The sequence below is a fragment of the Zalophus californianus genome, chromosome 1 (assembly GCF_009762305.2).
Source record: "Zalophus californianus isolate mZalCal1 chromosome 1, mZalCal1.pri.v2, whole genome shotgun sequence".
NCBI lineage: Eukaryota > Metazoa > Chordata > Mammalia > Carnivora > Otariidae > Zalophus > Zalophus californianus.
This window is the reverse complement of record NC_045595.1, coordinates 87,528,305-87,552,026: the sequence shown is the minus strand read 5'-3', so window position 1 is coordinate 87,552,026 and position 23,722 is coordinate 87,528,305. Positions and strand designations below refer to the sequence as shown.

At 40.3% G+C, this 23,722-nt stretch overlaps 1 protein-coding gene and 1 long non-coding RNA gene across 7 annotated transcripts in view; one reads left to right on the top strand and one right to left on the bottom strand.

Moving 5' to 3' along the window:
- Positions 1–23,722, bottom strand: part of ATP2C1 (ATPase secretory pathway Ca2+ transporting 1) — a 166,089-nt gene that overhangs the window by 133,191 nt on the left and 9,176 nt on the right. The window lies entirely within an intron of this gene.
- LOC113916733 overlaps positions 55–23,722 on the top strand; it is a 54,927-nt gene continuing 31,259 nt past the window's right edge. The window contains exons 1-4 of one of the 2 annotated variants that reach the window (XR_004820090.1): positions 55–889; positions 11,246–11,330; positions 21,409–21,481; positions 22,492–22,601. This is a non-coding gene — a long non-coding RNA (uncharacterized LOC113916733). Of the gene's footprint in view, positions 890–11,245; positions 11,331–14,249; positions 14,954–21,408; positions 21,482–22,491; positions 22,602–23,722 lie in introns of those variants that run through there. The other variant, XR_003518011.2, reaches the window with a different exon arrangement.

Below are 23,722 nucleotides of genomic sequence, written 5' to 3'. Positions count from 1 at the left end.
CGCCCGCCCCGAAAGGGCTCTGGTTGGGTGTGGAGCAGTCCTGTAGGAGGGCGCGCCGGGCCAGAGCCCCGCCCCGGCCCTACCCTCCCTGGGGAGGCTCCTCGCTGACCCCCGGGACGGTGCCCGCCCGTTTTTACGCACCCACTGGGCGCGAGAATGGGAGACCCACCCGCTTCCCAGCCCCGGGCACGCATTCTCAAGAGGCAGCCGCGGGGTCGTGCCAAGCGGGCAGGTACGATCATGCTCCCTATCCCCGAGGTATTTGAGCGGCCTCAACAAAGGCGACATGGGAAGCCCCTCCCGTCGGGGTAGCCGTCACAATCTCGGCAGGCGACGCGAGGACCTCCGAGGGAAGGGGCGAACGCAGGGGGACTCTGGTGTTTTCACTGGAACTTCCCACCCTCACTTGCAGACCCCCTATTACAGCTGCTTTGCTCTGACTGCGGGAGCAGGTCATCGCGGGGCGACTTCCCAAGGTTCTGTCCCGCTAAGGGATCTGCTAAAGTGCCTGTGTGTAATGAGAAGGCAGGGATGAGCCGCAGAGCTCGGGGGAGGACTCAGCCTTTTCAAGTGTGTGGAACCCGAAAGGTTGGAGCAACTAGAAATTGAGCGTCCAGGAGTGGAAGCCGAAGAACGGGAATTACCCCCGGCTACTGGCTATCTGTTTTGCCACTTGAACCTTTCAGTTGCTCAGCATCTCACCCAGACCCCCCAATAAGTGACTTTTTTATGGACGGTTGCTGTTAATAAACTTTGGCCTGGAATCGGAGACTAAACCGAAGTCTTCTCGCACCCAAATCCACTAGAGGGCAGGGCTACACCTGAGTTCGACCGCATTCACCACAAAGAACTGTAAAGACCGCAGGAGTTCCTCCCTTGTGTGCTAGAGGTATTTTTCTCCATCACCACTTATTCTCATTAGAAAACTTGCCCCTTATCTCAGGTCCTGTAACACTTCCCGATATATTCTCTGACCACATGTTCAACGTCAAAATAAACAAATGGACCGGGTTACCTGTCTTCCCTATTTAACCCTGTGGAACTAGTCTAGGATCAAAAGTTCTGGACAGCTTTCTAGATTTACTTTTCAATTAAGATACGTTGCGATTTTATTCAACGAGGTCACTATTAAATTCCAAAACAAACCATAAAAATTAGGATGAACTAGTTTCTAGTCTTAGAGTTACTATCTGTAACACACCTTTGGCTTACATGCTTAGGAATTTTTGCCCAGCCAGCGGTGTTATAAACCTCATTTGTAAAACAAGGAATGTGTTATCTCTTGCTCAGTGTTGTAATCAATTTGTAATGATTATTAGTTACTATACTTACTGGACCTTGACACCACAGCATTGTGTTATAAACATAAGCACGTAAAGTGGAAAATGTAAATGTAGACATTATTCGATATTAACATATGATCTTACAAAATAGAGGGTAATTTCCCTATACAAAATTTGATAACGGATTGCTTTAATTAGCTCAGACATTTTTCTTTTCTTATTATTATTAACATATAATGTGTTATTTGTTTCAGGGGTATAGGTCTGTGATTCATCAGTCTTACTCAACACAGAGCACTCACCACAACACATACCCTCCCCAATGACCATCACCCAACTAACCCCATACCCCCCAAGCTCAGACATTTTTTTCTGAGGTAACTTCAGAATTATCTGTTGTGCAATGCAATACCCCAGCATTAACACAGAATTCATAACTAACTCCCCCAAGGATATATCACCCATGGCTTAAACCTAAAGTAGCTTACAGTGGAATTTTACTTTTTGGTTGACTAAATTGTGAAAGCAATTCCTATTCCTATTCCTATTCCTATTACTAAGGCAAAAAAGAAACTTGATAAAACCAGCTTTGTCCAGAAGAATTGCTACACACTGCGTGCATTCCTAATCCACCATCAGTCATCTCACAAACTCCTGGGCTTGGGAGCAGCAAAAAGCCTTTAAGGATAGCTGGTTCAACCCTTCAGCTGACCCTTCAGCCTTATCAACACATCTCCACAGAGTGATCCTCTATTCTGTGTCTGAACACCTCTTCTACCAAGCTAGCCAACATCACTAGCACCAGCTTTGACTTCCTATGTAAATGAATGATAGCATTTATTAACACTGTTCAAGCCAGAGCAGTGGGGAATGCTTGAGCCATAAACTTCAGAAATCCTCTTCCTAAAAAGAAAGAAAAAGAAAAAAGAAATCCTCTTCCTTCTTTCAGCATTCTCTTCTCCAACCAGCTAACCTGCCATGAGACTTTTGTATTAGCAATCTCCACCTCCTCATCTTGGGGGAAGGGGACTAAAATATATGTACACTGCATTACATATACATATATGTGTGTATATACATTCACCTATACATATACATACATACATATTATGATATTTTAGATACAGATGTATGCATAAATACTATCCTTTCCCTCAAAAGATTGTTGTGAGGATCTGATAAAGTGAAGACAGGTCGTAAATTATAGGCACTGTAAAAGTATAAGATTATACAGAAAAACAAGCAAAACAGACTATTAGCTAGCTAGAATGAGATTAATTAGATTAATGGCAATGAAATGTATTATGTTCAAGTTCCCTCTGTTTTCTTCTTTATGAATCAATGCTCTAAAAATCTACTCATTTGGTTCTGAATATTTAACCTACAAAATTAATTAAATATATCTGATGCAAAAAGTGTTCCACATATGAGCAATAAAGGGGAATTTGTCAGGTACCTCTGCTTGGGGGAAATACTACAAATAGGGAAGATTGAGGAAGGATAGTCATGGTGTTCAAATTTTATTTATACTGTGCCTTATTACACAAAGGATGTGAGGCATCTTGTTTTTAATAACAAATTTGATAGATGGCATTTTTATAAACCTGGATGATGAAGAAATATGTGGCCCTTTAGGATTTAAAAATTAACCTGGAAAATGTTGTTTTAATATCTTTCCTTAATGTTTTATTTCACGTTTTTAGATTTTATTTATTTATTTGAGAGAGAGACAGAGCACAAGCAGGGGGAGGGGCAAAGGGAGAGGGAGAAGCAGACTCCAAGCTGAGCAGGGAGCCTGATGTGGGACTCAGTCCCAGGACTTTGAGCTCATGACCTGAGCCCAAGGTGGACACAACCTACTGAGCTACCCAGGCGCCCCTATTAATGTTTTATTTTAAAGGCTATTTTAACATTGTTTTAAGTACCAAAGATTAATAGTTAAGGAATTTTACCTAGCTGCTAGAAAAGAAGTTGTCATTTTTTAAGGTAGATATTTTAAAAGCACATAAAGACACAATGCTTTATTGTTATAAGCTAACCTACTCAAACAGAACAACAGAAGTATTTTTCTTCCTGTGAGAGAAAGGACATGCTAGGGGTCAAGTTGGGGGAAATACAGGCTTACTAAAAGAAGCGTCGTGTCAAATCAGTGTCTAACAACCACCTGCCAGAATTGCTGTACTTCTGCTTGGTTCTCTATCTTAGCTGTACTGGAAGAGTAAAAATTAGCAGCAAGAATAAAAATCAGATGAGCTCAAAAATGATCTACCTGTATTTGGTTGGCTTTACTAAGCACAGAGATACCCAAGTACTTTACAAATATTTTATCAGCCCACAAAATTGCACAGTTTCTATACTTGCTAGCATTTCCTTGTGGAAACTGAGCAGAAGAAACTAGAGAATTTCAAGTGTGTTTTTTTTTAATTGTTAAAGTTTATATATGATTCAGTTTCCTCATTCAACAAGTTCTGAGCCTGTGGTGATATTTGGGAACTTTGGTGTGTACTACCAATCTTCTGGATTGGAAGTGAGGGTAGGTGGGAGCACAGATGAGGATAAGAAAGGGAAAGGGGGACGATTGGGTGGCTCAGTAGGTTAAGCATCTGCCTTCAGCTCAGGTCATGATCCCAGGGTCCTGGGGTGGAGCCCCGCATCAGGCTCTCTGCTCAGCGGGGAGTCTGCTTCTCCCTCTGCCTCTACCACTCCCCCTGCTTGTGAGCTCTCTCTCGCTCACTCTCTTTCTCATATAAATAAGAGCTTTAAAAAAAAAAAAAAAAGGGAAAGAGGAAGAGCAAAGTGAGTATGAGTCCCTTATCCAGAAGTCATCTCTGGACTTCATTGTTTCCATGGAAAATAGACATACAATATTCTACATTATATACATGCCAAGATTTATCTTGAGGTACAAATGTACCCATTTAAAGGATAATCTGTCTAGTTTCCAAACTGGCATAATTCATCTCTGGCCCAAAATCATTGGTCTGTAGTAAATATCTAATAAAGACCTATTGAATAAATGGGTAATCCAGAAAATGGTCATCATAAATACATATATGTTGTTGAATGAATAAACATAATCCCACCTTTTTTTTTAATATTTTATTTATTTGTCAGAGAGAGAGCGCACAAGCAGGGGAAGCAGCAGGCAACAGGAGAAGCAGGCTCCCCGCTGAGCAGGGAGCCCGATGTGGGACTTGATCCCAGGACCCTGGGATCAAGACCTGAGCTAAAGACAGACGCTTAGCGACCCAGGCATCTCCCACCATTTTATTTTTTAAACATAATCCCACCTTTGACTTTGCTACTTGCTACCTGTGATCAAACTAAAACATGAGCTTCTACTTTCCTGTAAAGCAAAGAATTAAGGAATTTTCCAAGATTTAAAATTGAACTTAAATCTCCGAACCACAAAGGGGTTAACTAGTACAACTTGGTCTAAACAGGAATAAGTCCTAATCATTGTAGGAAGTATTAAAAATTGAGCACTACTCAAAGCAGATGAAATTTCACACCCAGATTTTGAGCCAGGTAACCATTTGAAATTAAAAGATAACGATGTTGAGGTGGCTGCTTCCATGCACAAGCTGAGCTTGTGCTTTGGGTTTTGATGGCATGTATATCAATGCATGAATGCACTGTAATGTCCTGCACAGTCTTTGGTTATTACCTTAAGTATCCAGGAATCTACTCTTCATTCTTGGACAAGACAGCTTGGAGACTAGATATAAGCAACAGGCCTTAGAATAGCCAACTACGTTAAGTTGCCACTGGCCAGCATTCTCCTCATTTTGTAAGCTTTGCAGATAGGTTGGTTGTCATAAATTAGTTGAAACTATCAGACAGATTCCATATTATATCTGCTGGCCCCTTGCTGTGTTTGCAGTAATAGCCTGGGCCCCCTATGTCCATTTAAATCCTCAATTTCACATCAGAAACATTTTCAATCTCTGTATACTGTGTTGCACACCGGAGAGAGCTTTGGGAAAGGTTGCATTTCCTTAGACTACCAAAATGGTACATTTTGCACTTAAAAGTTTTCTACCCCACCATTTTCTAGAAGTCAAATATTTTTTGCAAAGCTTGCATCTTTGCCTGAACTTGTCCCAAGTCCAGGCCCCCTGAAGAAATCATCTCTCTCCACTGTGCTTCCTATTGTGAGAACAAATGAGAAAAAAGGCACAAAAATGCCATTATGATAATAAATTAGAGAGGGAGATCAATAGCACAGAAATTGCCCAAGGTTTTATGAGGATTCTGAAGTTTAGCCCTGGACAGTCATGCAAGTCTACATACCATATTCCTATTGAGCATACTACACAAAATAGGGAACCCACACCAAAGAGATGGTTTATGAAACAGCTAACAGAGAAAGGAGAAATGCAGTTTGGCAAGATGGTTTATAAGATAGATGACAGAGAAGGAGAATTACAAATTGGCAGAAAGGAGTTCTTGCAACACAAGCAAATTGTTAAATCTTCAAGTTAGAAAATTCATCATTACAAATAGTGATCAGATGGGAAAATAGATTAGCAGGATTTATATATACCCTCAGACAACTTTATTTTTGCTTTCTTGGTTATAAAAGGCAAGGTTTATGTAGCCTATTTCAGAAGATATTAAAAATAACAATATTGCCAAATATTCTATATTTGGGGGTTTAAGAAAGTGGGGATTTGGGGGTGCCTGGATGGCTCAGTCATTAAGTGTCTGCCTTCGGCTCAGGTCATGGTCCCAGGGTCCTGGGATCAAGCCCCATATCGGGCTCCCTGCTCCTCAGGAAGCCTGCTTCTCCCTCCCCCACTCCCCATGCTTGTGTTCCTTCTCTTACTGTGTCTCTCTCTGTCAAATAAAATCTTTTAAAAAAAAAATGGGGATTCTGGAAAGAAAGGGGGAAAAAGCTTTATACAGGCCAGGAACAAATAAGCTGAAGTGCACATCTGGGGCTTGAACTGGCCCAAGCAGTTCCTAGTTCAAACAGTTGAATGCAAAACTATTTTCTAAGAAACTGCTACTTCAACCATAGGAATACTGTTATTCAAAATGAGCCGCGTCCCTCTCTAGAATATTGAACAGGAAGCTGACAGACTAAAAATGGCATCAGGCCCTATGAGGAGAGCAAAAGGAACTCTCTGTTACATTCCAAATGATAAAGTACATCTTGTAATGAATGTTACCAGTGATCCTCAAACATCCATTCCTCTCCAGGATCATTAGTCAAAATTAGTGTTTCTCAAAGTGTGGCCCCCACTACCAGCAGCATCAGCATCACTTGGGAACTCATTAGCAATGCAGATTATCAGATCCCACTCAGACCTACTGAGTCAGAAATTCTGGGTGGTTGGACTCCACAATCTGTGATTTAACAAGCCTTCCCCGTAATTTTGAATGTTTAGAAGTGCTGCGGCCACCTCATTACCCCACCTACCCCTCTTCCTCCAAAAAGCCAACACCAAGGATGGCAAAGCAGTGATCAGAGGAAGCCAAGTCCTTTAATGCATAATTAACCTAACAAATGAGCCAATCCTGGAGACTGTCCTACCACAGAATGTCCTTTAATATGAGATAATAAACAAATTATATTTTCTGTTTCTTGCAGCTGGAAGCATCCTAATTGATAGAGTCTTAAATGAGAAAAAGTCAGTTTGCTTTAGATAAAATATTATTTGGTTGGCTGCTCTGATACAAGTTAAAAGAATTCAAAATACTATGACATATGCAAATGATAAAATGTTAAAGTACTTTAAATAGTAAAGGCAATGTTAATCAATGGGAAGTTACAGAATAAGATGTAAGTAAAAAAAAACTGAACAAGGGGGTATTGTCTGTTTTTTAAATTAGGTGATTTCCATATTAGTATATAAAGTTTAAAAATGGCTATTAATTTCAGAAACTCCTTTGACAAAGTTTACTTATTACTAATCAGGAGTATTTTTAAATTACGCTATTCTGCATGTTATTCTTGAAAACTAGTTAGATTTCAGAATTTTTATTTTCTTATATAGTTGTGTGCCCTAGACCAGACTTTCTTCTTTAATTATTTTTTCTTGTTTACTCAGCTAATGACTACTTAGTGATAGATTCTACTGTGAAATTGCTAAAATAAAATTGAGTTTGCCATAGTCATTTTTTTCCAACAAACTTGATAAAAATATTTATTATTTTGAGGTTTGCACATCAACTTGTTTCTATTTTCTGACTTAGAGCAGTTAAAAAGCTATGACATTAAGAAAAAAAACTAAACATATTCTTCCCTAGTTTAAACTATTAAATTGCTCATTTTAACCCTGAAAAGCACTTGGAAAGGTAAAGATTGCATACCTGATTAAAGAATTTGTATTATTTTTAGGGAAATGAGGATCAATTTTCACTGAACAGCTAACAAAACACATTTGTTTAGGGCTTTTCAGTTGACATTTCCATGTACATAATTAAATTTAATCCTCACAGCCCTGTAAGGTAAGCAGACTAGATCTTGTTAATTGCTTTTTATAGCTAACAAGGCTATGACTCAACACAGGTAAAGCTCTTTGAACAAGAATTTCTCAAAATTGGGAGCCTGGATGGCTCAGTCGGTTAAATGTCTGCCTTCGGCTGAGGTCATGATCCCAGGGTCCTGGGATCGAGCTCCGCATTGGGCTCCTTGCTCAGCAGGAAGCCTGCTTCTCCCTCTCCCTCCGGCTGCTGCTCCCCCTGCTTGTGCTCCACCCCCCCATGTCAAATAAATAAATAAAATCTTTAAAAAAAATAATAATTTCTCCCTATTCAACGTCAAAGCCAGGAGTCCAACATCCATCTTGGCTCCTATTTTCCTTAAAGCTACCTCAGTGACCTACTAAAGAATATGTGAGAAGCTGCCCTGCTTATTGAATTACCTTTTACAATTTATCATTTTGTTTTGTTGCATCTTTCAACTCAATGGGGCACCCTGAAACCTTGATGGCCATTAATTCCTGAGCTTAGGCTATCTGCCCCATAGCTCATTTGATGACATTTAAGAATGGTATTAATTAATAAGGACTTGATTTTACGACATCCTTGGTCATTGTCCACATCTATTCACTTGTTCTTATTTAACCTTTGGACACTGGGGAAATCATGCTCCAAGCAGAAGCTCTTCTAGAATCCCTTGGGTTTATCTTCTCAGAGTTGAAATTACTGCTAAAATGGAAGTGTAATCCTAACAGTAAATAATTACAGACAGGCATTTTAGAGAGATTATTCAATAGATAATTGAGACAAGTTCATTAACATGCTTTATTGAAAAATCAACAAAATACATATTAAACACAAGTCGTAAGGATCTAAAAGCCACTGAACAGTATAGGAATACTCATCTTATTCCAAGTAGTAAATTTTTCTTTCTTCTGATCTTATAATTATATTTATATATCAACCAGAATAGGGGTAAGGTAAAATTGAGTGATTTTTTTCTTAATGTTGAGACTTCATAATAGTTTTAGGGGATGCCTAGGTGGTTCAGTTTGTTAAGCGTCTGCCTTCATGATCCCAGGGTTTTGGGATTGAGTCCCACAGCAGGGAGCCTGCTTCTCCCTCTGCCTGCCGCTCCCCCTGCTTGTGCACACTCGCTTTCTCTCTCTGGCAAAAAATAAAATCTTAAAAAAAAGACTTCATATGGAGGACATACAACAATTACACCTTTTTTATATTCCGTTATTTAAATCAACAATTATAATTCTCAGTTGCCACATCACTTCAATCAGTAAACAGCTACAAAAGAAGGATGTAAAAAGATAAAAACATATTTTAGATTACTCTTATGATGAGGGATAAAAGCAGGAAAATGTTCACCTTTAGCCCAGAAGGCTGATCTATAGCCTGCATAATTTTTTTCCTTTAAATTTTTTTATTGTTATGTTAATCACCATACATTACATCATTAGTTTGTGATGTAGTGTTCCATGATTCATTGTTTGTGCATAACACCCAGTGCTCCACGCAGAATGTGCCCTCTTTAATACCCATCACCAGGCTAACCCATCCCCCCACCCTCCTTCCCTCTAGAACCCTCAGTTTGTTTTTCAGAGTCCATCGTCTCTCATGGTTCGTCTCCCCCTCCAACTTACCCCCCTTCATTCTTCCCCTCCTGCTATCTTCTTTTTTCTTTCCTTAACATATATTGCATTATTTATTTCAGAAGTATAGATCTGTGATTCAACAGTCTTGCACAATTCACAGCGCTCACCATAGCACATACCCTCCCCAATGTCTATCACCCAGCCACCCCATCAATCCCACCCCACCCCCACTCCAGCAACCCTCAGTTTGTTTCCTGAGATTAAGAATTCCTCATATCAGTGAGGTCATATGATACATGTCTTTCTCTGATTGACTTATTTCGCTCAGCGTAACACCCTCCAGTTCCATCCACGTCATTGCAAATGGCAAGATCTCATTCCTTGTAATGGCTGCATAATATTCCATTGTATATATACCACATCTTCTTTATCCATTCATCTGTCATTGGACATCTTGGCTCTTTCCACAGTTTGGCTATTGTAGACATTGCTACTATAAACATCGGGGTGCACGTACCTCTTTGGATCCCTACATTAGTATCTTTGGGGTAAATACCCAGTAGTGCAATTGCTGGATCATATGGTAGCTCTATTTTCAACTTTTTGAGGAACCTCCATACTGTTTCCCAGAGTGGTTGCACCAGCTTGCATTCCCACCAACAGTGCAGGAGGGTTCCCCTTTCTCCGCATCCCCGCCAACATCTGTCGTTTCCTGACTTGTTAATTTTAGCCATTCTGACTGGTGTGAGGTGGTATCTCACTGATAGCCTGCATAATTTTGATAAGGATCAAATACATACTGGTTGCTACATATATAAAGGGTCTCATGACCGCCTGTGCATTTTACTGATAGTTAATACCAAGCTGAATGATAAGCACCAGAGAAATATTGAGAAGGCAGTTCTACAAGTAGAAATTCAAAGAAAACGTTCATGATCTAATACTCCCTACACCTCCCCCTTGAGCACTAGGCATATAACCACCAGCTTCATACAGCAAAACTGCAGCTCTTTCAGCCCATAGGTCCGGTCCCTGTGCTACTTAAATAAACTTACCAAGTTGTACCATAAAACATCTCAAGAATTCTTTCTTGACCGTCTCGCTCAACACTTATGGCAAGACACTGTTCGATGACTTCTTGCATTACTAAGGATTATATAATGCTACTAGGCATAGGGCAGCTATGGTTGAAAATGGCCAGTTAGGAATCTATGAAGCTTTAAATCATCATCACTATCCCCCGGCTTTGGCAGTGACTCTCCATCTTCCAAATGGCATACGTGCTTGAGAAGGTGTAAACCCTGTCAGCTTTGATTTTTGAAAATATGCATCACCAAATGAGCTATATCGGTTTGCATCAGTGGTTCTCAAACTGTGGTCCCTACCACCCCAGGGAATTTTTTAGAAGTGCAAGTTCTGAGGTGCCACCTCAGACCTACTGAATTAGCAGCTCTAGGGGTAGGGCCCTGCATCCTATTATTTAACTAGTCCTTCAGGTGATTCCAGTGCTAAAATTTGAGCACTGATTTACAGGAAACTTAAAACTTTCATCTAAAAATATTTTGATCATGCCAATAGTCCTCAAGTCTGAAAAATAGCGTGAGAGTATGTATCAGTATTTTAAACCTTCTCCAGCATTTCCCAAAAAATGAATTAAATTCTTAAAAGAATTGCCTTAAAGTTATAGGGCTCTGACCTTTGAGTAGATACCTGTTGGCCTAAAATGAGTTATTCTGAATGACCCCGGGAAAGGACTATACAAGTATAAAGAGATTACATTTTTCCCCTCTTAAATAACTGTGAGCATCATATCAGCACAGCCACAGTTTGGTAGGGAGGAAAACAAAAATTAGAGAGTCAATGCACAGGCAATGGAGTTATAGTTGTGTTGCCAGCTATAAATCAGTCCTTGTTTTCTTATTTCAGGTCAGGACCTTTGGAACAATGTGTCTTTGACCAGATGTATCAACCTTAAGCAGCCTGGTTAGATGAAAGAAGTGGGGAAAACTTCGTAAGTAGAAAATGCCTTTCTATTGAAACAGTGTATTCCTTAGAGAAATAGTTTCAGCCTTTAAAAACAAAACATTAAAAATAAAGCTGTATAACATTTCAGAGACTATAAAATTTTTTCTAAAGTACATTATACAGAAATTATATGTTGGGGTTAGAGCAAAAGGATCGTTTTTAAGACTAATGAAATAGGGTTTTACACTACTCAATTGGTGTAAACAGTTTGATTACAAACTATGCACTCATAAGACCAAAATACTTCTGTAATGTGCTTTATTTATTTTGAGATGTACTTACAGGCCATAGCCTAGTATAGTGGTAAATATTATAGGGTTTATGGTATAGGACACAATTATAAGGACTGCTTACATTAAGGGCAGTTATTTGCAGAACAAAAGAAGAGTAAAACGAGTCAAGAATTTCTACTAAGGGGTGCCTGGGTGGCTCAGTCGTTAAGCATCTGCCTTTGGCTTGGGTCATGATCCCAGGGTTCTGGGATCGAGCCCCACATCAGGCTCCCTGCTCGCGGGAAGCCTGCTTCTCCCTCTTCCACTCCCCCTGCTTCTGTTCCCTCTCCCTCTGTGTCTCTCTCTGTCAGATAAATAAATAAAATCTTTAAAAAAAGAGTTTCTACTAAGAGGATAAGGTCACCTGGGTGGGGCAGTCCTCCGTTAAGTGACCAACTCTTGATTTCGGCTCATGTCATGATCTCAGGGTTGTGAGATCGAGCCCCGTGTTGGGCTCCACACTGAGTGTGGAGTCTGCTTGAGATTCTCTTTCTCCCTCTGCCCCTCCCGCTGCTCACACACTCTCTCTCTCTCAAATAAATAAATATATCTTAAAAAAAAAAGAGGATATACATGAGAAAACTGGGCATTTGAATACATCACCAAGGAACAAAATACAGCAAAGATATCCAACGTAAAGGTGATTTTATCCAGACACAAGTTACAGTAACTATGTTATAATTGCAGATAACAGATGAGTTTGCAATGGCTTAATTAGATCTCAATGAATTCTTAAAGACTTTCTTTAGTGCTATAATCTTTCTACGATGTAGTCTTTAACAGCAATTACATGCTTTTTCTCTATGTGTGTTAACTGCCCTGCTTGGAAGGATAGTAAATGGTGTGTTTAATATTAATTACACCAATATAGGAGTTTTGAGGTCTGTTGCATTTGCAAATTATTCCGTTACAAATAACAAGTCCTTTGCAAATATAAATGGGCGTATGGGTGGGGGACCTTTGAGATTTAATAGTATCAGAACATCTCCATCTTCATAGTGCTACTTACTGTAGAGCAAAATACACTGAAAGAACATCCTCCATCCAAGAACATCCTCTGTCTCATTCGATGGAGTTGGGAGCTCAAGCTGCTCAGAATAGGACCACATACAACATTACTTTTAAAGCCACCCTATGGCATGGACTCTTGTGTATTATGTATGGTATGAATACCATTTTTTGTGTTATACCATTCCTCCAGAACTGGATTCTCTTGGAAACCAAAGAAACTTAAATTTCAGGGCCCTTCATTTACAGAGGCCCCCTTTCAAGGCCCTTAAAGAGACTCTAGCAATGTTCTCATGGTCTTATGGTTTGGTAAAATTTGCAAAGGATATTTTTACTGCAATTGATTTTAGAGTTACTCTTTTTGCTGACTTTTCCTTCTTCACACTTCTCCTATCAAGCAGCATTGGGGCACCCAAGGGCAAAATTTTGGATCTGGCCTAAAAGAAGTTGAGATGGTGATACATTTAGATTTCATTTGGATTTAGTGAGGTACACAAATGTGGCTTGTAGTCCTATCTGTGTATGGTTAAGTTATTGCTGGCTGCCCTAGTAGAGAAAGGACATCCAAGAATATTTCCACTCCCTACTATTCTAAATCACAAGGCCTGAAATCTTCATATAAATGCATCTCCTGGTGCCCAGCACCTGAAGTATGTGAGTGGAGAAAGAGAGCCAGAAGCTAGTCCATGGAACTTTTCTATACTCAAATAAAAAGCAAATATAAATTAACCATATTAAAGGAGATCTGGATTATTTTTTTATAATCTCTAGAGAATATGAAGTGGTGATTAAAAAAATCTGATGCCCAAAAATGTAGAAACAAAACACCTTAGGATGCATTAATTATTAAAACACTTATTTTTCCAGATTTTGTGATCTCAAATTTTGTCACCCAAATTTGTAATTTGTTGTGACTTCTTATTCTATTCTAATAGCCAATTTGTCTCTAATTTAATATTTACAATTTCGTATTCTTTTTCTTAGAAGTTCCCCAAATTGAATAACTTTCAAACCTCTGTTAAAAACGGACAGCAGGGGGTGCCTAGGTGGCTCAGATGGTTAAGCGTCTGCCTTCGGCTCAGGTCATGATCCCAGGGTCCTGGGATCGAGCCCCGCATCAGGCTCCTTGCTCAGCGGGAAGCCTGCTTCTCCCTCTCCTTCTGCTGTTCCCCCTGCTTGTGCTCTCTCGCTCTCTCTGTCAAATAAATAAGTAAAATCTTCAAATAAATAAATAATAAAAATAAAAATAAAAAGGGACAGCAGGCCCAAAATGGAGTCATTTATGCTAAGTCTCATGTCACCAAACTGAGACTTAATACCCAATTTAATTATACTTTTAGCATTTCCCAGGAATGGAATGTTAAATTAGTCATCTGGAACCACCTGGTCACTATGAGGTAACAGGCCTGATAGACCCCTGCCATTCCCTGAAGGAAGATGACCTTGCCACAACCAATCTGCTTCTTTACTAGTATAACTTCCTTATCCCTTTCCCTTCTGCCTGTAAAAGTCTTTCATTTTACATATCTTCTCAGATCTAGATGGGATGCTGACCAATTCATGAATTGTTGAAGAAAGCCAGTAAAATCTTTAAAATGTACTCAATTGAATTTGTTTTTTAACAGATTTGTTGGCAGCAGTGGGATTCAAAGGAAATTCCTGATGGATTCTGGGACAACAACAAGAAACACAGTTCTTTCTTACCATTTCTGAAGGCCGTGGATAAATTCCTCTGCATTCTGATCCCTGTCATCTTTGTTTGTTTGTTTTTAATTGTATTTATTTATTTGAGAAAGAGCATGAGCTGTTGTTGTGGGGAGCAGGGGCAGTGGGGGAGGGAGAGGGATAAGCAGCCTCCCCACTTAGTGAGGAGCACGACTCAGGCCTGAGCCACCCAGCTACCCCAGTGAGTTCTGCTGTCTTTGTATTGAGCTTCTTATCTAATTGTCTTTCTGTTCCAGGTCAACAGGTCAGTTTAGACAGACAAAAGGCTCTAAAAGAATGCCAGTTCTTAGCTCTTGGTTCAGTCCACAATTCCCAGTCCAGGGCTTGGCAAGTCAGTTTGAGATGGCAGAATGCTCTGCCTAGAACCCAAGTCTTTAACCCTATTTGTTCACAGTTCCTCATTCGATCGGAATCCCAGTCCACAGTTCCCATTTGTTGGGGTATGCAGGTTCAGTCCTTTCCCCAGTCCCCAGTTCCATGTTGGGAATTGCTGGTGGTACATACAAGGCCTTTTATTGGCCGGTCCACAATAATATCTCTTTGGAGATGAAGAAGGACACTATATCCTACTTAAAGGGTCTATCCAACAAGAAGATCTAACAATTGTAAATATCTGTGCCCCTAACATGGGAGCAGCCAATTAGATAAGGCAATTAATAACAAAAGCAAAGAAACACATTGACAATAATACAATAATAGTGGGGGACTTTAACATCCCCCTCACTGAAATGGACAGATCATCTAAGCAAAAAATCAACAAGGAAATAAAGACTTTAAATGAAACACTGGACCAAATGGACTTCACAGACATATTCAAACATTCCATCCCAAAGCAACGGAATACACATTCTTCTCTAGTGCCCATGGAACATTCCCCAGAAGAGATCACATCCTAGGTCACAAATCAGGTCTCAACTGGTACCAAAAGATTGGGATCATTCCCTGCATATTTTCAGACCACAATGCTTTGAAACTAGAACTCAGTCACAAGAGGAAAGTCGGAAAGAACTCAAATACGTGGAGGCTAAAGAGCATCCTACTAAAGAATGAATGGGTCAACCAGGAAATTAAAGAAGAATTAAAAAAATTCATGGAAACCAATAAAATGAAGACACAACTGTTCAAAATCTTTGGGATACAGCAAAGGCAGTCCTAAGAGGAAAGTATATAGCAATACAAGCCTTTCTCAAGAAACAAGAAAGGTCTCAAATACACAACCTAACCCTACACCTAAAGGAGCTAGAGAAAAAACAGCAAATCAAGCCTAAACCCAGCAGGAGAAGAGAAATCATAAAGATCAGAGCAGAAATCAATGAACTAGAAACCAAAAGAACAGTAGAACAGATCAACGAAACTAGGAGCTGGTTCTTTGAAAGAATTAACAAGATTGATAAACCCCTGGCCAGACTTATCAAAAAGAAAACAGAAATGACCCAAATCAACAAAATCATGAATGAAAGAGGAGAGATCACAACCAACACCAAAGAAATACAAACAATTCTAAGAACATATTATGAGCAACTCTATGCCAGCAAATTAGATAACCTGGAAGAAATGGGTGCATTCCTAGAGATGTATCAACTACCAAAATTGAACCAGGAAGACATAGAAAACCTGAACAGACCTATAACCACTAAGGAAATTGAAGCAGTCATCAAAAATCTCCCAACAAACAAAAGCCCAGGGCCAGATGGCTTCCCAGGGGAATTCTACCAAACATTTAAAGAAGAATTAATACCTATTCTCCTGAAACTGTTCCAAAAAATAGAAATGGAAGGAAAACTTCCAAACTCATTTTATGAGGCCACCATTACCTTGATCCCAAAACCAGACAAAGACCCCATCAAAAAAGGAGAATTACAGACCAATATCCTTGATGAACATGGATGCAAAAATTCTCACCAAAATACTAGCCGATAGGATCCAACAGTACATTAAAAGGATTATTCACCATGACCAAGTGGGATTTATCCCTGGGCTGCAAGGTTGGTTCAACATCCACAGATCAATCAACGTGATACAACACATTAACAAAAGAAAGAACAAGAACCATACTGTACTCTCAATAGATGCAGAAAAAGCATTTGACAAAGTACAGCATCCCTTCTTGATCAAAACTCTTCAGAGTATAGGGATAGAGGGTACATACCTCAATATCATAAAAGCCATCTATGAAAAACTCACAGCGAATATCATTCTCAATGGGGAAAAACTGAGAGCTTTTCCCCTAAGGTCAGGAACGTGGCAGGGATATCCACTCTCACCACTGCTATTCAACATAGTATTAGAAGTCCTAGCCACAGCAATCAGACAACAAGAAGAAATCAAAGGCATCCAAATCGGCAAAGAGGAAGTCCAACTCTCACTCTTTGCAGATGATATGATACTGTATGTGGAAAACCCAAAAGACTCCACCCCAAAACTGCTAGAACTCATACAGGAATTCAGTAAAGTAGCAGGATATAAAATCAATGCACAGAAATCAGTGGCATTCCTATACACCAACAACAAGACAGAAGAGAGACAAATCAAGGAGTCGATCCCATTTACAATTGCTCCCAAAACCATAAGATACCTAGGAATAAATTTAACCAAAGAGGCAAAGGATCTGTACTCAGAAAACTGTAAAATACTCATGAAAGAAATTGAAGAAGACACAAAGAAATGGAAAAACGTTCCATGCTCATGGACTGGAAGAACAAACTTTGTGAAGATGTCAATGCTACCTAGAGCAATCTACATATTCAATGCAATCCCCATCAAAATACCATCCACTTTTTTCAAAGAAATGGAACAAATAATCCTAAAATTTGTATGGAACCAGAAGAGACCCCGAATAGCCAGAGGAATCTTGAAAAAGAAAAGCAAAGCTGGCAGCATCACAATTCCGGACTTCCAGCTCTATTACAAAGCTGTCATCATCAAGACAGTATGGTACTGGCACAAAAACAGACACATAGATCAATGGAGCAGAATAGAGAGCCCAGAAATGGACCCTCAACTCTATGGTCAACTCATCTTTGACAAAGCAGGAAAGAATGTCCAGTGGAAAAAAGAGAGTCTCTTCAACAAATGGTGTTGGGAAAATTGGACAGCCACATGCAGAAGAATGAAACTGGACCATTTCCTTACACCACACACAAAAATAGACTCCAAATGGTTTAAAGACCTAAAGGTGAGACAGGAGGCCATCAAAATCCTAAAGGAGAACACAGGCAGCAACCTCTTTGACCTCAGCCGCAGCAACTTCTTCCTAGAAACATCCCCAAAGGCAAGGGAAGCAAGGGCAAAAATGAACTATTGGGATTTCATCAAGATAAAAAGCTTTTGCACAGCAAAAGAAACAGTCCACAATACCAAAATACAACCGACAGAATGGGAGAAAATATTTGCAAATGACACATCAGATAAAGGGCTAATATCCAAAATCTATAAAGAACTTATCAAACTCAACACCCAAAGAACAAATAATCCAATCAAGAAATGGGCAGAAGACATGAACAGACATTTTTCCAAAGAAGACATCCAAATGGCCAACAGACACATGAAAAAGTGCTCAACATCGCTCGGCATCAGGGAAATCCAAATCAAAACCTCAATGAGATACCACCTCACACCAGTCAGAATGGCTAAAATTAACAAGTCAGGAAACGACAGATGTTGGCGGGGATGCGGAGAAAGGGGAACCCTCCTGCACTGTTGGTGGGAATGCAAGCTGGTGCAACCCCTCTGGAAAACAGTATGAAGGTTCCTCAAACAGTTGAAAATAGAGCTACCATACGATCCAGCAATTGCACTACTGGGTATTTACCCCAAAGATACAAATGTAGGGATCCGAAGGGGTACGTGCACCCTAATGTTTATAGCAGCAATGTCTACAATAGCCAAACTGTGGAAAGAGCCAAGATGTCCATCAACAGATGAATGGATAAAGAAGATGTGGTATATATACACAATGGAATATTATGCAGCCATCAAAAGGAATGAGATCTTGCCATTTGCAATGACATGGATGGATCTGGAGGGTGTTATGCTGAGTGAAATAAGTCAATCAGAGAAAGACATGTATCAGATGACTTCACGGATATGAGGAATTCTTAATCTCAGGAAACAAACTGAGGGTTGCTGGAGTGGTGGGGGGTGGGAGGGATGGGGTGGCTGGGTGATGGACATTGGGGAGGGTATGTGCTATGGTGAGCGCTGTGAATTGTGCAAGACTGTTGAATCACAGATCTGTACTTCTGAAACAAATAATGCAATATATGTTAAAAAAGAAGAAGAAGAAGAAGATAGCAGGAGGGGAAGAATGAAGGGGAGTAAGTTGGAGGGGGAGACGAACCATGAGAGACGATGGACTCTGAAAAACAAACTGAGGGTTCTAGAGGGGAGGGGGGTGGGGTGATGGGTTAGCCTGGTGATGGGTATTAAAGAGGGCACATTCTGCGTGGAGCACTGGGTTATATGCACAAACAATGAATCCTGGAACACTACATCAAAAACTAATGATGTAATGTATGGTGATTAACATAATAATAAAAAAATGAAAAAAAATAATATCTCTTTGGTTAGTTCGTTTTGTTAATGTTCTTGTTTGTATTGTTTTGTGTAGGTAAAGGCCACTGCTAAAGACAATCTCAGAAGCCAAAAGCCACAAAGTTGGTAGGCATGAGTTAAGCACTTAAAAGCTTTTCGAATGCTCACCACTTAATTCTAAGACTCCCATATTTGGTAATTTGGTCATGGAAGAGGTTAGACTGACACTAGGTCACCTGCCAACTTCAAGAAAATTTCTGTGCAATAAGGTACACCGTAAAACACCCCACATCCCCCCACCTACTATCACATCCCTCTTAGGTATTAATTTGGTTCCCAGAGACCCAAGGTGTAGCTAAAGAAATAGGATCCTTAAGTTCCAAAATGGTCATTGTGCTACCTTCTAGCTCACCTGCTTATTTTATGTCTAAGAATTATGATCCCAGAATTCAGAAACTCTTGAGTATTCTTTTCATGGCCATACAGTTAGTTATTTGCATAAGTTCAGTAAGAATCTGTTCTTGTAACAGGACACCATTGGAAACACTGGTTATATTGCCAAGGCTTTGACTGGAGTGTCATATTTGAGAGAGACAAACTCAAACGCAAATTATCAGGAAGTATTCATGATTCAAAATCAGCTTCCTTTGGTAGATCACTGTTCCCCGGGCTAGGAGTAAGTGCAAATGAGGCTATGATCAGGAACCTCTCCTTAACTCTTGGAGATATTGCAGAATCTGTTGCTAATGCAACAGCTGTCCAACAAAAATCCTTAGACTCTCTGACCAAGGTTGTTCTTGATAATAGAATAGCCTTTGATTATCTTTTAGCTGAGCGAGGAGGTGTCTCTGGCAAAAACCACCGGGTGCACTCAGATTAATACTTCTGGGGAAGTTGAAACTCAGCTACATAAGATCACTGAATAAGCCACTTGGCTCAAGAAAGTGACTCCTTCAATGTGGTCTTTCTTCAACGTATGTGATTTTGATTGGTTTGAGTCCTGGGGAAACATGGCTCCAAAGTGCATTCCAGACGTTGAGAATTCTCCTGCTTATAGTAATCAGAGTAGCCTTCCTGGTATGCTGTCTTATCTCAAAAGCCTTTAATGCCTGATCCCAGCCACTAGCCAACAAGCAAATGATCTCCTTAAGACTTGAACATCAGAAAAGGAAGAGAATTACCAACTTAAAAAACGTGAACCTGAAGTCATGCCCTGTGAATACCACAGAGATTCAGCAGAAGGACACCACAAGGTGTAAATACCACACAGAAGATCAGCAAAAATGGCAAGAACTTCAGAAAAGTATCTAGGAGTGGCACCAATACCTTGAATTTGGATCACATCTCTCAGTTAGGTTGAAAGTCTTGTCAAAATGGAGGACTCGTTCAGAAAGGGACAACAGCACCCAAATGGAATCACTTATGCAAAGTCCATGTCATCAAACTGAGACTTAATACCCATCTTAATTACAGTTTCAGCATCTCCGAGGAATGGAATCTTAAATCAGTCAACCTGGAATTAACTGGTCAGCACTAGTGAGGTAATCTGCCTGATAGACCTCTGCCGTCCCCTAAAGGAGATGACCTTTTCACAACCGATCTACTTTTTACTAGCCTAAGTTCCTGTCCCTCTTCCTTCTGCCTGTAAAAGTCTTTCATTTTGTACAGCTCCTCAGAGTTTTGTTGTTGTTTTTTTTTTAATTTTTATTTATCTGACAGAGAGAGAGACAGCAAGAGAGGGAACACAAGCAGGGGGAGTGGGAGAGGGAGAAGCAGGCTTCCCACTGAGCAGGGAGCTTGCTGCGGGGCTCGATCCCATCAGACCTGAGCCGAAGGCAGACGCTTAATGACTGAGCCACCCAGGTGCCCCTACTCTGCAGAGCTTTTATCAGCTAGATGGGATGCTGCCCAATTCATGAATCAATGAATAAAGCCAATAAGGTCCTTAAAATGTACTCCATTGAATTTTGTTTTTTAATACGTCTCAAAAACATGGATCTCTACCTAAGAGGATTTAAGGTATCTCCCCTGAAGAGTAGTTACAGTGGTTTTATTTTTAACCCCTCTATCCTCAAATAAATGAAATAACATCTAATACCACGGAAAGAAGAAAGGGAAGAGCGAGGGGAAGAGAAAAGGACCTATCAGTGGGAAGTATCTCACTATGAGCTAGTGAATCAGAATTTGGAGTCAGACACACCAGCAAACCTGGAGCTAAAATCTTACTGACATCACTTATGAGTATGTTCCAAGTCATCTCACTTCTTTACACCTCAGTTCTCTCATCCCTAAAGTTAGGAGATAATACCACCAATTTTGTTAAGTTACTATGAAGATTTAATGACAATGTATGTAAAAAAAACTTGCCAAGTTCCTGGCATATACCAGGCATTTAATAAAACTGTAAAATTCCTCATTCTTGAATGCATAATCCAAGTTGTACTCTTCAAATAGCCTTACTGATTTGCTGCCTTTAGGATGCGCAGGAAAGAACTAATTCCAACATTTTCTCTGCTCTCTTCACAGCAAATTATGAACAGTACAACATATGTGGGAAGTTCATTTCTTTTTCTGTTAAAGCATAGAATTGTCATATGAGGTGAGAAAATACGTCATCTTCCATGCTGAACAACAGTTAGCAAATAAAATGTTGCAGACAGACTGGGAGGTAGAATAGGATAGCGAGTTTAGGAATGTGCGTAAACAGCTGCATTGTAGTCCACAAAAAAGGGTGGACTTACATTTGAGTTAATGTGCTTATTTCTAAGACAAAGGTTTTGGTGTTTAGCCATTTACTGGCTCCTGTGTTTCAAAGGCATGTACAGTAGATTAGGAAAGTTTAGGAGCAGATAACAGGACTAGAAATAGCGCAAAAGTCAACTCAGGGTCCAGATATCTCCAACAATCTTAATTACCTAACACTTTACAAAAGTGATGGATGACCAATGATAATATGGACAAGAAGGATGGAACACCTTCGGAAGGGGCCATGATAAGCATAAACTTGTCAGCATTAAATGCAGGAAAAGGGAATGGAAGACAAAAGGGGCTTGATATTAAGGAAAAGGAGAACAAAACAAAACAAAACAGTGGTTAAAATGCAACAAAATAACCTGAAATTTCTCATTGCCCCTCTTCATCAATGACTACAAAGTATACTTAGTTATTTATCCTTATGCTGGAGGGGGTTTTAAAACCTATAAAACTATGGGTACGAGTAGTTCAGTGGTCACTCAGGCTCAGAAAATCTAGTCACTGATGCATAAGCTTTTCACCAGAGGTGTTTTTCTGGATGTAGTTATAGTTCCTTTCCTTTTTTTTTTAACTATTTTTTTTATTTTTTTTAAAGATTTTATTTATTGATTTGAGAGAGAATGAGAGAGAGAGAAAGCACATGGGGGGGGAGGGTCAGAGGGTGAAGCAGACTCCCTGCCGGGCAGGGTGCCCGATGCGGGACTCGATCCCGGGACTCCAGGATCATGACCTGAGCTGAGGGCAGTCGCTTAACCAACTGAGCCACCCAGGCGCCCTATAGTTCCTTTCCTTGATAGAGGGTTACATGCTACCTGAATCTCCAAAGACATTTGATTCTGTCTTCTTTGGCCTTAGATTCTGGAGAAACATGCTCAGATTGAGGAGTATCTACAGCTAACCAAGTAAAACAAGTGAATTCTAACTGACATACCTGTACCAAGGAGATACCCTGCCCTCTGCAAAAGGTAGCCCATTCCTCTACCTCTCATTTTTAGAATGTTCATCCTTATGATTGTATCACAAACTTTCCCTGAATTTTTTCTCACTAGTTATGGTTATTTCCTCTGGAACATCTCAAATGCACCTCCATTTTCTCTACAAATTAGCCCTATAGGTCTTGTGAAACACACAAGAAACAAATACATACAAAAAACAACCATGTCTTAAATTTCTTCCTCTCAAAAACTAACATCCAGGATTCCTTCAAGCACTTCTGTTTCAGGATAGCATTTATCATCCTCCTAATCCCTTCCACACTATTGACCATGCCGCCCATCCCACGAACCAATTTCACAAACTTATATTCATAGTGCCTTACATCTCACAGGCACTTTGCCAGTCATCCAGGACATACCGGGAATCAAACAGCCCCACAAACAGACCTACAGGACCAAGGTGGGAAAGGCAGGAAAGGCTGCCCTAAGGGACTTAAGACTGAATTAAGATCTCAAGGAAGAGTAGATACTAAGGGAGGATGGTGAGGGGACACTTGGAACAAAGGCCCTGGCTGGGGAGTGGCAAGGGAACAGGGAGAAGTGGAAGAAGGGCACTGTAGCTGGGGTGCAGAGAGAAAGGGAGGCAAGATAAGCATGCATCAGGAAAGAGGATCAGGGTCAGACCACATAGGACCCTCCATTTTGGGCAACTTTGTCTTGATCTTACAAGTGAGTGGAAAGAAGCCAATGAAAGAATGTAAGCATGAGACTAGGGAATTTCCTGTCAGGTTTGTGTTCTCCAGAAGACCTCTCTGGCTGTAGTGGGAAGAACTGCTTAGACGGGACAGCGGGGGACAGAGGAAGACCAGTCGGAAGGCTGTTACAGCATTTCAGACAAGACGTGATGACGGCCTCTGGGCTATGGTGGTGAGAGAGAAGACAACAGATGGATCGGAAGGATGTTTAGGGATAGAACTGAAAGGACTTGGCAATAAATTAGATATTGACTGAGCGAGCAGAAAATGCCAAAGATGACTCCTAGGTCTCTCCCTCAGTAATAGATGGATGGTGATGGTGCCATTTTCTCAGACAGAGAAGACAAGTTTGGGAGAGGGGAAGAACAGGAGAGTGGGTGCTGATGACCAGAGAGC